This window comes from Protopterus annectens, chromosome 5.part0 (assembly GCF_019279795.1).
Source record: "Protopterus annectens isolate FY-2018-M chromosome 5.part0, PAN1.0, whole genome shotgun sequence".
Taxonomy (NCBI): Eukaryota; Metazoa; Chordata; order Ceratodontiformes; family Protopteridae; genus Protopterus; species Protopterus annectens.
Window position 1 is genome coordinate 1,823,290,946 of NC_056735.1, and position 16,270 is coordinate 1,823,307,215.

Sequence of the window (16,270 nt, forward strand, 5' to 3'; positions counted from 1 at the left end):
TTACTCTATCATCAGAGCTGACAGAACCCATAAAAAGGTGGTGGTGTAGCACTACTCTATTCATCCTCCCTGTGTATAACACCTTATAATAAAATTATTCCCCAGTTCATTAATGCAGAACTTTTACTTGCTCAACTTCAACTAAACACATATAAATCCATATACATAGCCTCCATTTACATTCCAACTGGAAACAATATCCCAATACTCGAAGAGATCCTCTCTTGGCTTTCTACTAATATCTCAAATGAAACTATAACTATGGGAGACACCAATATCAATTGTTCCTCCATTCAATCCCCTACTCACCCCCTCAATATTAACCTATATAACTACACCCAACTTATCAACACCATGACTAGACCATGCAAAGACTTCACTAGTGGTAACATCTTAGACTGGATTCTAGTCTCCCACCCTCACTACTACCCCAACAGTGGCACCCTTCCTGACTCCCTCAGCGATCACCTTCCCATCTTCACTAGGCGTCTGCCTTCTCCATTGCAAGTCACACATAATTATATCACCACCCGCTGCCATAAAAACTTTAACCCAGAAGCTTTCTCTGACTCCCTAAATCAATCAATTGGAACCGCTTAAAAATTTACCCCTTGAAAATGCTATCTCTGACTTTAACACAACCTTCCTAAAAGTCCTTGATACTTATGCTCCCCCAATAACCAAAAGTATAAAAAAGAAAACCTCCCCCTGGTTAACTAAAGAAACACTAACCACCATGAAACTTCGAGACAAAGCCTGGACACAATACCATAGAAACAAAACTACATCTAACCTTAATAAATACAAAACCCTCCGTAACACAGTTAAAAAACTCATCTCAGCAGACCATCAAAACTATTTCACCCACCTACAAAGCAACCACAAAACCAATCCCCAAAAGTTCTGGAGAGGCATATCTACCCTCTTAAAACCAGGTACTACTGAAAACCCAAACCCCTCCCCAAATACACTAGACATTGACCTAGCCACCCAATTTAACTCTTTCTTCATAGACTCTATCTCCAAACTTAGTTCTTCTTTTTCAAATAACAACCCCCCTCCTATCTCCACCTCTCTACAACCACCTTGCCCACAAACTCCATTCTCTCCTTCCCCACCCTCTCTACCACCTCCATTCCTCCTTAAACCTATTCCTACTTCCATCATAAAAAAACTCCTACAGAAACTAAAACCATGCACCAATGCCCCCGATAACATCCCCTCATACTTCCTCAGCATAGCCGCCGAAGCTATTGCTCTCCCAATAAGTATCCTTATCAACTGCTCTATCCTAGAAAGTGCTGTTCCTCAAATTTGGAAAAAAGCCTATATCATTCCTCTGCATAAAGGTGGTACCGACAATAACATTAGCAATTTCTGTCCCATTGCCATCCTCTCTCCCATTTCAAAAATCCTAGAGATATGTATCCATCTTCAACTACTTCCTCATCTCTTAGACAACAAACTATTAACTCCTACCCAGCATGGATTCAGGCCCCATCATAGCACTATGACAGCCTTCCTATCCTTCCTAGAAACTGTGAATAAAGCTAGAGACTCTGGCCTCACTGTTTCTATCATTCTACTAGATCTCTCTAAGGCCTTTGATACTATCTCTCATAATCTACTTCTTAATAAGCTATCCAACCTAAACCTTTCACCATCATCCCTTACTTGGTTTACCAGCTATCTTTCCAACAGACAACAAGCTGTCAAGTGGAAAAAAGCAACCTCCTCCTTTCTCAATACCCCAACAGGTGTCCCACAAGGCTCTATATTAGGCCCCCTCCTCTTTAATATTTTCATAAATGACTTTTTCCTCTCTATCCCTCATGCAAACATCATACAATATGCTGATGATTCCACAATCATCTGTGCTGCCTCATCCATTCCAACTCTTCTAAAACTTACTCAAGAGTCCTTCTCCACAACAGAACAATGGATGAAACACAACCATCTAGCACTCAATGCCACTAAAACTAAACTTATGATATTTACACCCTCTAAAGCCAATAACTTTGATAAAAATTCATTCCCCATCACCAGCCAAAATAATGCGCCTCTACAGCTAGTATCCGAATCCAAACTGTTAGGAGTCCAAATTGACAACAAACTGAAATTCATCTCCCACCTACTACTAAATATAAAAAACCCCACCAAAAACTTGGCATGCTCTATCGACACAATAGGTTCCTCACCAAATCTACTAAGCTTTCTCTCTCCTCTACATTTCTCCTTCCTTCCCTTCTCTACGGTGCCCCTCTTCTAACAAACATACAAACATCACTCAAAACCAAACTATCCTCTTGTTATAATAAAATAGCCAAATTCGCCACCAGTACCAAATCATCTATACATCACTGTGAACCTCTCCACAAACTCAACTGGTTAGAACTACCCAACTACCTCTCATATACCCAGCTCACATATGCCCATAAATTCATATTTCAACCACACTTCTGTCCCTCCCTCTCTACTACCTTTAAAATGCACCACACACAAAGACTCTTAAGATCCAACAATCAAAACCTTATTGAAGTCCATAGACCCCTCCATCCCCCAGGACAAAACCTCCTATTCTTCTCACTTGCACGCCTATGGAACTCCCTTCCCCCCACCATTCACACAATCGCTAGCATCCCAGTTTTTAAAAAATCACTACACTCTCACCTAACATCCACTTGGGAATGCTCCTGCTCCCATCCCTCATAACCTACTCTTTTTCACAAAACCTTTTCTCTACTCCTTCTTTTAAATCCCTTATAGCAAAGGCATGCTTGCATGCCTGCCTGCAGCATATATCTCCCTAACTACACCAGTAATTTCTTAGCTCTCTATCTATCCTAAAAAAAACAAAAAAACAAAAAAAAACCCTTCTAACTTTCATTTCATCTTTTTTGGTCTGTGTCTATACTATTCTCAGTGTAAACTTGCTAGATTAAGTGTTATAAAACCAATTTGTACAAATGATAGTCTTTGTAATTATCATGTAATCAAGTGTGCTATTAAATCCTTGTATAATCTAAATGTGGAGCTTTTCTCCCCAGGACTCCATTGAAAATGGGTTCTCAAGGCCCAATGGACTATCTTGGTAAAACAACTGCAAATAATTAAATAAATAAATAATATGTCTCTTTGCATGTTTTATGCCCATATTGCCTGCAAAGGTAATATCATGGGCTATGACTAGAGGTGCCAGATGGTAGGCTCTAGGCACTACCAACTGTTGTATCCTCTCACCTTCTAGCGCTCCCTCAGGGGTCCACTCACTATACAGTAACCCTTTGTCCCAATATACAGATTCACCCTTCCCTTGAGAATTAGGTGCCCCACTAGCTACCTGCCTCAGACCTTGCAATGTAGGATCTGAGAGATGAGCCTGTCTTAACTCGCACTTTGTAACCCTTCCCAGCTCCCCTTCCACAGGAAGTCTGGCATCCTCTGACAGTGGGGCTTCACTGTCAGCCTGGGTACTACTACTCACCTCTACATTTGCAGTCAGTCTGTCCAAGGGAACATCAGTACCCACAAGCAGCTGTGGCTCACCTTCAGTCTCACTGCTACAGAGTAGCTCCCTCCCTGATGTGAACACCTCACCAGTCCTGGCTGCAAGTATGTGGTATGACTGGGTCTCCCTCAGGCTACCAGACCCACATGCTTGTCTCCAAGCCTGACTGCATGTAACTGCATGAGCACATGGTACTGCATTATCAAAATCATTCCCTATCAGGACATCTGCAGGGATACCCTCAAACACATCTACTTGCTGGTTTCCTTTTCTACCCTCCCAGTCAAGGTGAACCATAGCCAAATGTATTTGGAATGGGGTCCGTCCTAAAGCTCTGATTGGAGTAGACTGCCCAGGCAAGTAGTGCACCTCTGTAACCATTGCAGGCTTCACAATGGTTATGTCAAAGGATGTGTCTCTCTTAGCAATGGCCTCTTTCCCATTCACTATGATAGGATACAACCTCATGTGGTAGGTTAGTACCCTTGTTGTCTCAAGACAACCTATTTTTGGCATTTTGTCTTTCCCAATTACTGGCTGCCTCACCTTTTGTTGTCCACCTTGCCTCTGTGGACATTTGTATGCCACATGGCCCCACTGGTTGCATTCAAAACATTTAACCCTAGGTCCTGTGCATGTACCTGGACTAGTGGGTTCCCTGACTACTGACAGATTCTGTTGGAGCAGTCTGGGCTGTCCACCATGGGTTCCTTTAGACCCATGAGCAGTACTGGGGGTCCCTTTCCTGTGCAGGGATGCCCTGCTTTCTAGGTACAGGTCTCCCTTCTTCCCCAACTCATCTGAAGTAGCACATTGTCTATCAGCTAACCAGATCCTCATGTCCTCAGGCAAAGTGCTAAGGGCTTGTTCCCTCACCAAAAGATCTGCCAGCCCTTAAAAAGTGGTGACCTGACATCGACTCACCCACCTATGAAAATAAATGCTCAGTTCAGCAACATATTCACACACACTTTCATCTGCCTTGCATCTATGCTCACTAAACTTTTTCCTATAAGTTTCAGGTGTTAGCTTAAAAAATTCTAACAGAGAATTCTTAACCGCAGTATAATCAAAACAATTGTGATCAGAAAGTTTAGACAACACAGTTACAGCTTTACAATGGAGTAAGGGGGTGAGGAACCATATCCAGAGCCTTTGGTCAACATCATACTGTTTACATACCCTCTCAAACACATGAATGAAACTATCAAAAGTATCCCCCTCTGTAAACCTGCGGAAGAAATTTACTGACCTTTTCTGCTTCTGGGGTCCAGTTACTCCCTTCCCCATTACCTTCATGACTCTGGCAAAGAGTCAACATCTCCTTTTCATGCTGCCTCTGCCTCTCCTTTTCCTCAGCTTTCAGGCATAGCAGTTTCTCATTCTCCTCAGCCTGTAGACATCTCAGTCTCACTGCTGCTTCTGTTTCCAAATGCCTGGCCTCTAACTCAAGTCTCTTTAGCTCCAGATGGATTTTTATGTCCTCTACAGAAAGGTTGCGCTGTCCATTCTCTGAGTGCTGTACATTTCCATGGCCTGTCTGATTGTCCTCCTGATTGCTGTTTTCTGCTGCAGCTGTGACCAAAGCTGCAATCATGCTTGCTTTGGTTAGGTCTCCATGCACCAGTCCCTTAGCCTGGCACATCTCAGCCAACTGGTTTTTTGACAGCTTGCCATACTCATCTGCTGACATGCTTGCCTGCTCTCCCTGACTAACTAAGCTAACAAAAGAAATAAAACAATTGTGATCTGAACTCTGAATATTCACTGTGTGGCTGATTTAGAGTACAAAAACACTTTCAGAGATCACTGTACACAGGCAACAGGAATTCACTATCCACACCAGTACAAGCCAACTGCCAACCAATTAATATGGGGTGTGAATATCCCACCCCTGCCAAACAATTAATATGTGATGCCCATGCACTGGCCCAATAATCATGGAGCCTCAGTCCTCAACACTTACACCAGTGAGGGGCGTCCACATTGGGAAGAATAACAAGTACACACACAGTAAAGTACAATTTCCCTTAAGACCACACAGAGATCACAGTCAGTCTGGGACTGGTTTCTCCCTTTCTCTCCAGATCCCCAATAAGACTCCCCACTGGCACAGCTATAGGGTCCAGATTTCAGCCTTGTGGTCAAGCTAAAACCTCCAGCACCCTCTCTGTCCAACCAGTGTTTCGTGTCCCTGCCCAAGTAGCTGACACACACACTTTAAGATATGAGTTATATACAAACACACAGACACTCCTGGAGAAGGCAGGCACAGGTTCTTCAGCTATGCTCCTTCTTGCCAGTCTATAAGGTTGTACCATCTGCCACCAACCACTAATATCAGCTATGAAAAAGGCCCTTACCAAAGGGTACCCAATTATTACTTGCAATATTATTATCCAATTAGTAAGTGTGACTAGAACTTTTTAAGGCTTACTGGAGTGGCTTTGCACAGTATCACTATATACATGCAATGTACTCTAGAGCTTAAATTATGTCTACACAAAACAGCCACATTTGAAAGTTTAAAAATATTTAATAATGAATAATAAAAACACAAGACAGTACTTCTTACTACACAGTGCTATTCAAGAGTTCAGACATCATAGGAAAATGCTTAAACCAATACTGTAGAATAGGTCTGACATAAATATAGAAAACAGCTGGACTAAACTTACTACTTTCCATCTTTTCCTAAGAGCAATCACAGTTCTAAATAAACTTACATATAGAGCAAAAGCATAGTACTGGTGAGTTGTCAGCTTTAGACAAAATCCAAAATGCTCTCTCTCTCTCTCTCTCTCTCTCTCTCTCTCTCTCTCTCTCTCTGAGACAGTCTTTTAAATTGATAATACATCACTGCTGAATCATTTTAGATTACATCATTTTTCTCTGGTTCCCAGGCTAACAGAAACTCAGAGTTTAACATAGCTTTGATCTTGCACCTGGTCAGGAAACCACAGCAATTAAAGACATTATATATGTAAAATCTAGCAATTAACTCTGGTCTCAAAACAATAGAAAGAATCAACACGTGGAGAGAAACACTTGCAGATAAACGCTCCTTATCCAGGAATAAAATAAACAAAGTTTGATAGCAAGTAGATAGGAGCGAAGCTGGACAGCAATGTATGTGTGTGGTCATTGTTACTAACATGCTTGGCTAAGGCATTGTGGGTCAATCCTTTCCTTATATGATATGCATGTTCTCTTATTCTGTCCCTAAATTTGCGGTTCGTCTTTCCCACATAAAAACTGGTACATACCTGACATACTGCAAGATATATCACATTGCTGGTCATGCAATCAGCAGTAGCAGTGGTATCAAAAGTCCTTCGTGTATCAGGATGTACAAATTCAGTGGAATTGTCAATATACGAGCAGAAATTACAATGTCCACAAGATACTGTATACTGTCTAGTAGTTGTACCCTGCTTAACCTGTCTCGGATAACATAGTATCCTTTTAAGATTTTTTCTGTTCCTATATTGGAACTTTGGGGCATCACCATAGTAACTAGGAATAACACAACAGACCAGCTTTTATATCTGTGAGTCTTGTACACACTAGTATATTGTTTTAATAAACATATACAGTTCCACTAATACACATATTTGTCCCTTACATGTTCTCATATATATGTTTTTATTATAAGTGTTTTAGAGGTTTTAATTTGAAGTAATTTTTTATAAGTTTTTATTCAACATTACATTTCCCTTTTAAATGTTTAATTGACTTTGCTGTAATTTAATTGGATTACCTATATATTATGGGACTTGATTTTGTTTTTTGAATTGACCTGAAGAAGCTGTATTCAGCGAAAGCGCTTGTCTGTCGAATAAAGAATATATACCACAGGACTTGGTGGTTCTATTTGGATTACTTGGAATATTTGAAACTCTGAAGGGCTTTGTGTTGGATTTGAACTATATTTGTTTGCTGTCCAGCTTTGCTCCTATACAATAGAAAGAATCAGTTGGTCCAGACATCATGGCTCTGAGCTTGAGATCAAACACCCATACAATGCTTGACTTATCAGCTTTCTTACAGCAGAGTGCACTGTTGTTACATTTTTGACATTCAACATTTAATACAATTTTTCTTACATTTAAGAGAACAAGTCTGTGGCTCATATTAATATTTACAAATGACAGAATTATCTACAAAATTCTATCTAGTTAGGCTGACAGCCTTCACACACACGCACACATGCACACATGCACACATGCACACACACAGACGTCTGGGTTAACATTGTTTTTTTCTGTGCCAAGGGTACAGGGTTTGAAGCCTCCTCCTCTCCTTTGTAATTTATTTTTTAAAACTGCTTTAGCTGTTATTCCCATCTTATCCTTTGTGTCTAGTGATGGTAGAGAGGACTAACATCCTCTGTGGGAGGTGCATCCTGATTGGGTAAGTATGACTTCGTAAATGTTGTTATTGATAGTATTTAATTGATTATTCTGGGCCCCATGTTTCCTTCAATTCTGCAGAGGTTTATTCTGGACCCCATATCTCTTTGAATTTTGCAGTTGTGTCACTGATTTACATACTCCTGCAGGAGGTTCCTTGACTCTGTTAATCAGGCAAACAGTGCCTATGGACTTGTTCACTCCTGCTTTATATTTTTTGACTCCAGTAATTCTGCTGCCTAAAGTGTCTTGTTACATTCTTCTGATTCTGTTAATTTTGCAGTGGATCTTTTGAATACTTGTCAGGTGGGTTCACTGCTTTGTTAACCTTCAGAGTCTTCTTAAATCTTTCATCCCTGCTAGAAACTTGGTGACTTCATTTAATTCTTACTTAGGGGGGGTCTCTGATTATGCTTAATTATTTAATGCTCCTGAATGTGCTAATTCTGTGGAGGACCATGGCTATCTTATTCCTTTTTTGGTACTTTTGTCTTTTGTTCGTCTCCCTCCATTTATCTCAGGTCCCTGGGTACCCTTCTGCTGCCTATGACTACTGTTTTGTTCCTGCTGTGGGTCATTGGTGAGAGGCTGCTTTTCTAGTACTATCATGCTTTGAGGGTTCCATTTTGTTTTGCCCTGCTTACCCCAACTATCCCTACTGATAGTTTACAGATGGCCAGTAGCTCAAAAACACAAGTATTTTTTTTATTTTTTCATGTAAGAAAGCAAGTAAAGGAAGAATTACAAAATTAGGAAAATTGATAATCTAGAGAAAGTACCAGGAAGAATTTAGACATAAGTGGCAGGCAAGGCTATACAAAGTGAAACATATTCAACAGCAACTGCATTTGGCATTATTTGTGCATTGAATGGTACAATAGCTTTCTTTGATTTTCAGTCATTAATCATCAGCTTAGACTGGATTGCAGGTAAGTGTCAGGAAGTATAGCAGAGAGGTACTGGTGAGATATAGTAGATTTTGTGTGTGTGTGTGTGTGTGTGTGTGTGTGTGTGTGTGTGTGTGTGTGTGTGTGTGTGTGTGTGTGTGTGTGTGTGTGTGTGTGCGTGTGTGTGTGTGTGTGTGTGTGTGTGTGTGTGTGTGTGTGTGTGTGTGTGTGTGTGTGTGTGTGTGTGTGTGTGTGTGTGTGTGTGTGTGTGTGTGTGAGTGTGTGTGTGTGTGTGTGTGTGTGTGTGTGTGTGTGTGTGTGTGTGTGTGTGTGTGTGTGTGTGTGTGTGTGTGTGTATGTATGGGGTCACAGTAGGGGGTTAGTTAGGGGACAGGTAGAGTAGGCATGTGTGTGAGGCTGCCATACTTCTCAACTCTCCAAGACTAATGAGCAAAGTTTGTAATACTGGGGAACACTACACACCAGGGACACTTTTTAAATATTACTCTAAAGTCTTTTAAAAAGTTAGTAAAGCAAAAGGTATTGCAACATAAAGCATTTTCTGAACAATAAGTAGTATGAAACTCTGATGTCTGGCATTGATAATTATCTATGATCTATGATTGACAGAGCAAATATAAAAACAAAATCAGGAATGTTCCGCACAATCAGGGATTGTTGAGTGGTTTGGAATGTCTGTGTGTATGTGTATAGGAAAGTGAGGTACCTGTGACAATGTGATGCATGGGCTGCCAGGGATGATTACTGCAGGAAAGTGATGACTAACACAAGTGGTAACACCATGCAATTCAGAGACATGCAAATGCAAATCAGCTGATAATGAGGTCCTTCCTCATTCCTCATTGTGGTTAAACATGTCTCTGAATCATATTTCCTGCAATCAGAAAAACTGCTCCCTTTTGGCTGCAGCAATTTCAGCGAGTACAGGAAAAGTTCATGGGATCATAAGAAGCTACTAGGCTACTGGCCCAGAGGCCCTTACAAGCTCAGCCAAGAATTTACTCCATGTTCCGACAAGTCAGCACCTGATGCCCCTGTTCAACAGGGACACAGGTGAATCTGAGGGGGTGTATCTTCTGTTCTCCATCTAGTTATCCAGGCTGTGTTTAAAAAGGGTTAATGAGGTACTCTTCTAGACATGGAGGAGAGAGTCTATTCCAGAGAAGGGGGGAGTCTCTGGGACACAAAGCTGTCCCACCAGCAAGTACTATAGATGTCACAGACCAGGTTCAGGTCGTGCGTATGGGTTACTTGAGTGGAGCTAGACTTGCAGACATGCAGCAGTCCCATCAAGGTGGGGTCTGAGATCGCTTTGTATGCCAGACAGAGGTCACCTCTGAGGAGTCTGTATGACACTATTTATTGGGACAGAGCTTTTAGCCTATCTGTGTAAGGTAGACGTTAGAGGCCCTGTATTCTCCTGGTGAGGAACCTCTGTGAGGTGTATGTGCTTTGTGAGGTACATGCCAAAAGGGGCATTGTCCTTAATCTTGTAAGGGATGTTATGACCTCCTTGTCCCTGGATGAGATACCCTTACTAATGAGGTGGGCCATGTAGAATGTTTTCTATACAATGGAGGCAATATGGTGATCAAAAGTCAGTTTGCTATCAACCTGGGTGCCCAAGTCCTTCACAACTGATTGCATGCTTAGGACCTTGCTATTAATGTGACAATTTGTGGGGACACTCTCCTCAAAGGGGACGATGATGCATTTTTTGGCATTCAGTTTGAGGCCATGATCCTGGCATCAGTCATTTGTTTGGATTGAGACCCTCTTGGAGGATGCCCACATCACTAGTGGAATTGATGACAGCACCCAGCTTGCAGTCATCTGCAAACTTGGTCAGCCATGGCCTACTGGTTTTGGCCTACACCTCAGAAAAGTATATCCCAGACAACAGAGGCCTCAGGACCGATCCCTGGGGTACACCACTCGTTATGGGTCTACCGCTTGAGGTGGCTTCCCCTGTTTTCACTAGGTGGGTTCTATCAGTGATCCAGTTTGCTACTCATCTGATAAAATATGGATTGATGTCTAGTTAAGACAGTTTATCTATTATGCCTGAGTAGAGAATAGTATCGAAGGCTTTCTCAAGGTCAAGGTAGGTGGTGTGCACCATCTTCCCCTCATCCATGACTTTGGTGAGTGTCTTAAAGAAGTTGATCAAATTTAACAGGCATGGCCTCCCCTTGATTAAACCATATTGTGTGGGGTCGAGTGTTTGAAGGTTGCCAATGTCCTTGTTAATGAGGTCCATGATAATCTGTTCCATGGCCTTGCAGATTAGGCTACTTAGGCTGATGGGTCTACAATTTCCTGGATTGGTGAATGCTTTTCCTTTGTGCAAAGGGATGACAGTAGCTGTTCTCCACTAGGCTGGGACAAAGCTGGTAGTCAGCCTTTGGTTGAATAGGGTGCCTAATGGTGCTGCAAGTTCCTACCTGAGTTCATGTATGATACAGCCTGGGATGTTATCGGGTCCCATGGAGGATGTATTTTTTGCCTTTGAGAGGGCAATGATGATGACTTGCTCCCTAGAAATAAGGAGGAGCAGGTGCTTAGGATGCCTTGATTTACTGATGGGGGGACAGAGGGGTGAAGTTTTCACTGAAACTGTCTGCCAGCAGGTTGGCTACATCTATGGCATTTGTGTATGTGGTGTACTTGACTGCCAGTTCTGAACAGATCCGGGTGCTTCCTTTGAGATTACGGACATATGTGAAGAAGGCCTTATGATTGTCTCTAGTAGATGTGGCCAATTTGGACTCAAAGTCTGCTTTGGAGGACTTCACTAGTGCTCTTATTTGCTTGTTCAGGCTAAGGAGAGATTGCTTCCAGTTGGGCACTTGCACGTTCTTGGTCCTGGACAGCAATTTTATCCTTTTGCTATAGAGTTTATTTATTGCAGATGCCCACCAGACAGGTTTACTCTTCCTTGGGGATAATGATTTAGTCCAGTCAGGTATTTCTGATTCCCTGCATCTATATAAATGCTTGTATAGTGCTTTGGTATAGTTTTGGGTACTGGTGCCAGTTCCTAGAGAGGGGGATGGGGCCGTGAAGCTGTTTATACCATCCCTCAGGAGGCTGTAATCAGCTTTGTAGAAGTTTTTTTTTTTTGTTTGACCCTAGCTAGAAGGGGGTTGGGGGAGATGGTGACTTCAAAAGTGACCACTTTATGGTTGGATCTTATCAGGGAGGATGATACTGCAGGGATGCTGCAGTGGTTACTCATGTTGGTTAATACCAAGTCCAAGATATTATCACCTCTTGTGGGGGTAATGGCTAGCTGTTCCAAAGCATTTACATTGACAAAATCGAGAACTCTCTGGTTATAATAGCCCCAGCCTTTAAGAAAAACTCCTCCACACAACAGATTCATGAAAACAAAATATGTTGCTTCATCACTAACTCATTCTCTCATGAGCACCACTGCTTCAACTTCAGAAAGCTAAATGGCTACCAGTGCAGCACAGAGTAGACCTACTACGAGGCTGTCTCATCTTTAAACTTCTTCAGTCTAGCTTGTTCCCACTACCAGCTGCCAAATATTATACTTAACACACACACACACACACACACACACACACACACACACACACACACACACACACACACACACACACACACACTTCAACCTCAGATGCTTCTCCCAAACACCCCCCCCACTCCAACACCCATAACGCAGGCTATAATGTACCAACCACACACCCCATTCTTGTTTCTAAAATATGGGAATCCCCACTACCAAAAGGAACTACAGTCTTCCTTTTCCACCTTCAGAGCTGAACTTAAAAAGTTCCTTCACTCCAAATCAAACTGGTCTTGCCACATAGCTGGCCACATCACGTAAGGGCCTCAAAACCTCTAGCATTACTCTCTCTCAACCACTAGTACCTCTTTATTCCACCTCCCCCTCTCTCCCACACACTGACTAACACTAACCCATAGCATTTACACCACAATTTAAACCTGAAATGTAAGCATGTAAAATTATAAAATCATTTCTTTCATAATTGTTGCATGTGTCAATTGTTACTGTACAGTTTTTATGTATTGTCGCTTTCTGTTCTGTTTTAGATATGCATAGCTTACTGTCTCTCTGTTCAACTTTTTTTTTTGTGAATTATTTCACCAAGGCAGTACCTGCACATGGTCACTTATGATCTGTGTACTACCCTGGAAAACAAATATAAAATAAATAAAATAAAACTGAGTATTGTGACAGCAGTGATAGTTATTGTGACAGATGTTATTGATCATTTTACTGTATCACAGACAGATGCACAGTCCATGTTCTTATCATCTCATGACAAGCTGGTGCTGGATGATATATGTAAGCAACAGTAGTCTGCAAAACTACTCAACTTTTTAGCCATTAATAATCTCAAAGAGATGAGAAAATGCAAAAAAAAGTCAGAAACATAACAGTAAATCATCCTGATAGTGTTATGCTATCTGTAGTAGCTTAAATGCTGCCCACCTCCTTTCCATTCTGGCTACAATGCAGTGATAATATTCACATAGACCAAAATAAACCTAATAAAAAACAAGATCTTTCAGATTTTTTTTTTCAAATGGCAGCTATGGTACATCAAATAATCACTCTGCATCACTCAACTGGGATCAAATATTAGGCTCCCACAACATTTTGTTGAATTGTACATAACTATCTACAAAGCATAAATATGGTGCAAAATTATGCAATCATCCTAAAATGGTAGAGTCGGAGAAATCACCAAACTATTAAACCAAAGAAAAGGATCATGTAAAGCCTCCAAACATTACATAGACAACTTTAACAAACCTAAAGGTAACTCCCTCCAAAAAGAACTCACTAAAACAATCAAACAAAGCAAAGTTTCATTTGAGTTAAAAACTTGTAGTTAGGCAGATGACAATAAAGAGACCTTATAAAACCAAATGAAAAATGAGAGGGAAGGAACAAGAATGTAGTATGCTATAACAAAATGGTATTACCAAAGCAAGGACAACAGATATATTGAAAATAACTGAAATACAGATTTGGAGCAAATTTAAGGAGAATGGCGTCCATTTTCACCCATGAAAAACAATCCTAGAAATGGTCATCTTTGACTTCAGTAAGGCCTGAAACACCACATCAATGGAACCAGATAAAATACCAGGAAGCATAACTTGTGCAATCAAAAATATACCCCCTAGTAATAGTATACCCCCTAGTGCACAGTCTTAGTCCATCAGTAAAAACTGGTTATGCCCCTACTGTGTAGAAAAAGGCTATTGAAGTCCCAATCCACAGGGGCAACCTTTCCGAAGATCCAAATTAATGAAGATGAAGAAGCCTCACAAGCATATTGATCAAACAGATGCAAATAATCCTATTCCATTTGACCTACCCAGTACAGTTTTGTCCAAAGTAGTTTTTGCATGAATTAATCGTATACATTTCTTTGAGAGTATGATGCCGACCATGGATGAAGGTTTATTTGTACATGTAGCTTATCTCAATCTGGCTAAAGCATTTTCAGCAATATACTCCATTTACTTATTTGTTTATTTGTTTGTTTATTTGCACATCTGTTGACCTGGTGAGTTCACCGGTTCAATGACCCTTTTGAACCATGACCTGGGTCTAGGTAGCACATTTACATTATGAAGTTACGTAGAATGTTACAGAGATTAGCTTGAGATGAATTACATAACAGTATGATTATATAATTCGGGGGCTAAAGGTAAATGAAGCCATAATAACTCAAGTCTGCAACTGACTACATGGTCTTATACATCAGGTAAGAATATGATGACACCTATCCTCAATACCCAGTTTTACAAGTAGAGTCCCACAAGGTGCTGTCTTGGTGATAATCCTTTTTGACAACTTTTTCTCAGGCAGGAAAACTGACTCCAGTGTCTAGGTCACCAAATATGCAGATGACTGCAGACTTGGGAGCATAGTCCTTAACCATGATGACTAGGCCAGTGTGGTGCAGTGGTTGAGCATTGGACACCCAAGAAGATTTAAATGAGTTTGAGGCTAGTGGACTAAAACTGCTCTGCACATATACACTATTGTAAGAAAGTCTTTTTTTATCCCATAGTTTATATCTAAAGATATGGCATCCAGGTACAGGGATGTAATCACTTCAGTACACTCAGCCATCATTAGGCTGATCACTGAATATCATACCACTTTCAGTTTACACCTGTCCAAACACTTGGCACACCTGGAATGATCACAAGACATAAATCATAGAAAACTATACCGACTATCACAAAGTCTTGACCTCTTTTCAATATCATACAGACTACTGAGAGGCCCCCTTTGCCTCTCATATAGAGCCTCAGCAGGCCCTATTCTGTCAGGCTTATTGCACATTTGTAAGTCCAGTGGTAGTGTAAACAGCCAATCAAGAATTCCAATCGCTTTTGCAACATAAACATGTCATATTGGAGGGACAGATATGGATCACAGAGAATACCACTCCTGTGGAACTGGCTTCCACTCTGCATTATGTAAACTATTTATCTTACTCTATTCAAGTGAAATTTGAATAATTGGATGGAAAATCATAAATTCACTCCCAACATTCTCTTATGGAAAGGAGAACAAGGAAACATCCCAGCATATTCTTGTTCTGCCCACATCTGGATTATTCATACATAAAACAGAAGGACTAAATAACTGCCATGAGAATGTAAGGCTAGGCTTGTAAAGATCCTCAAAGATCAATGCCATAGTAAGTACCTATAAACCTATGACACTACCACCTTTCAGACAACACTTAGCATTACATGTGAATGATTCAACAGAAATCACCTAGACTTCAAAGTCAAAAAATGAAGCAATCTTGCATCTTAGCAACCTCATCCACCACCAACACTGTGTACTAGTGAAGGGCAACAACTAAAAGGCAATAGTAAAAGAATGAAGATATCCTTCCATTTGCAACTGATATGGCCACTGCCTTCTGCAGAAAGTATGGAGTTGTTCATCTGATCCTCACTGGCTTTGAGAATTATGCCAGAGAGGTAACCGTCATCATGCATACTGCTCTTTTCAGACAAATGTTAGAATACTGCACCTTGTTCTGTAACATATTGACATACCATCTGATGCAAATGGAGAAGGCAAGAAGATCATAAAGAGTACTGAAGGGTCACAAGGCTTTGCCGTATAGCCAACAACTACATCAAATCTCTCTGTCTCTCTCCTTGGTATCTTATCACATTCTTAGAGGACACCTATTTCGAAAATATAGAACATTAAAAAAAGTACTATTAGGAATCCTTTGCTTAGAATACCGTCTAGGTGAGCTGTACACATTCAGCCTCAGGGAAAATTAATATAAACCATAGTGTAAAAGATAAGATTCTTACACTTATGGAATAAAACCCACCACTTAAACTCATGTCATGAAGATGTACCTTAAAGAAGTAACTGGGTGAATACTTAGGCA

General features: G+C 40.9%; 1 protein-coding gene across 1 annotated transcript in view; it reads right to left on the reverse strand.

The window, feature by feature from the left end:
• The window catches only part of ADGRG7 (adhesion G protein-coupled receptor G7), a 974,993-nt gene that overhangs the window by 730,671 nt on the left and 228,052 nt on the right, over positions 1-16,270 (reverse strand). The window lies entirely within an intron of this gene.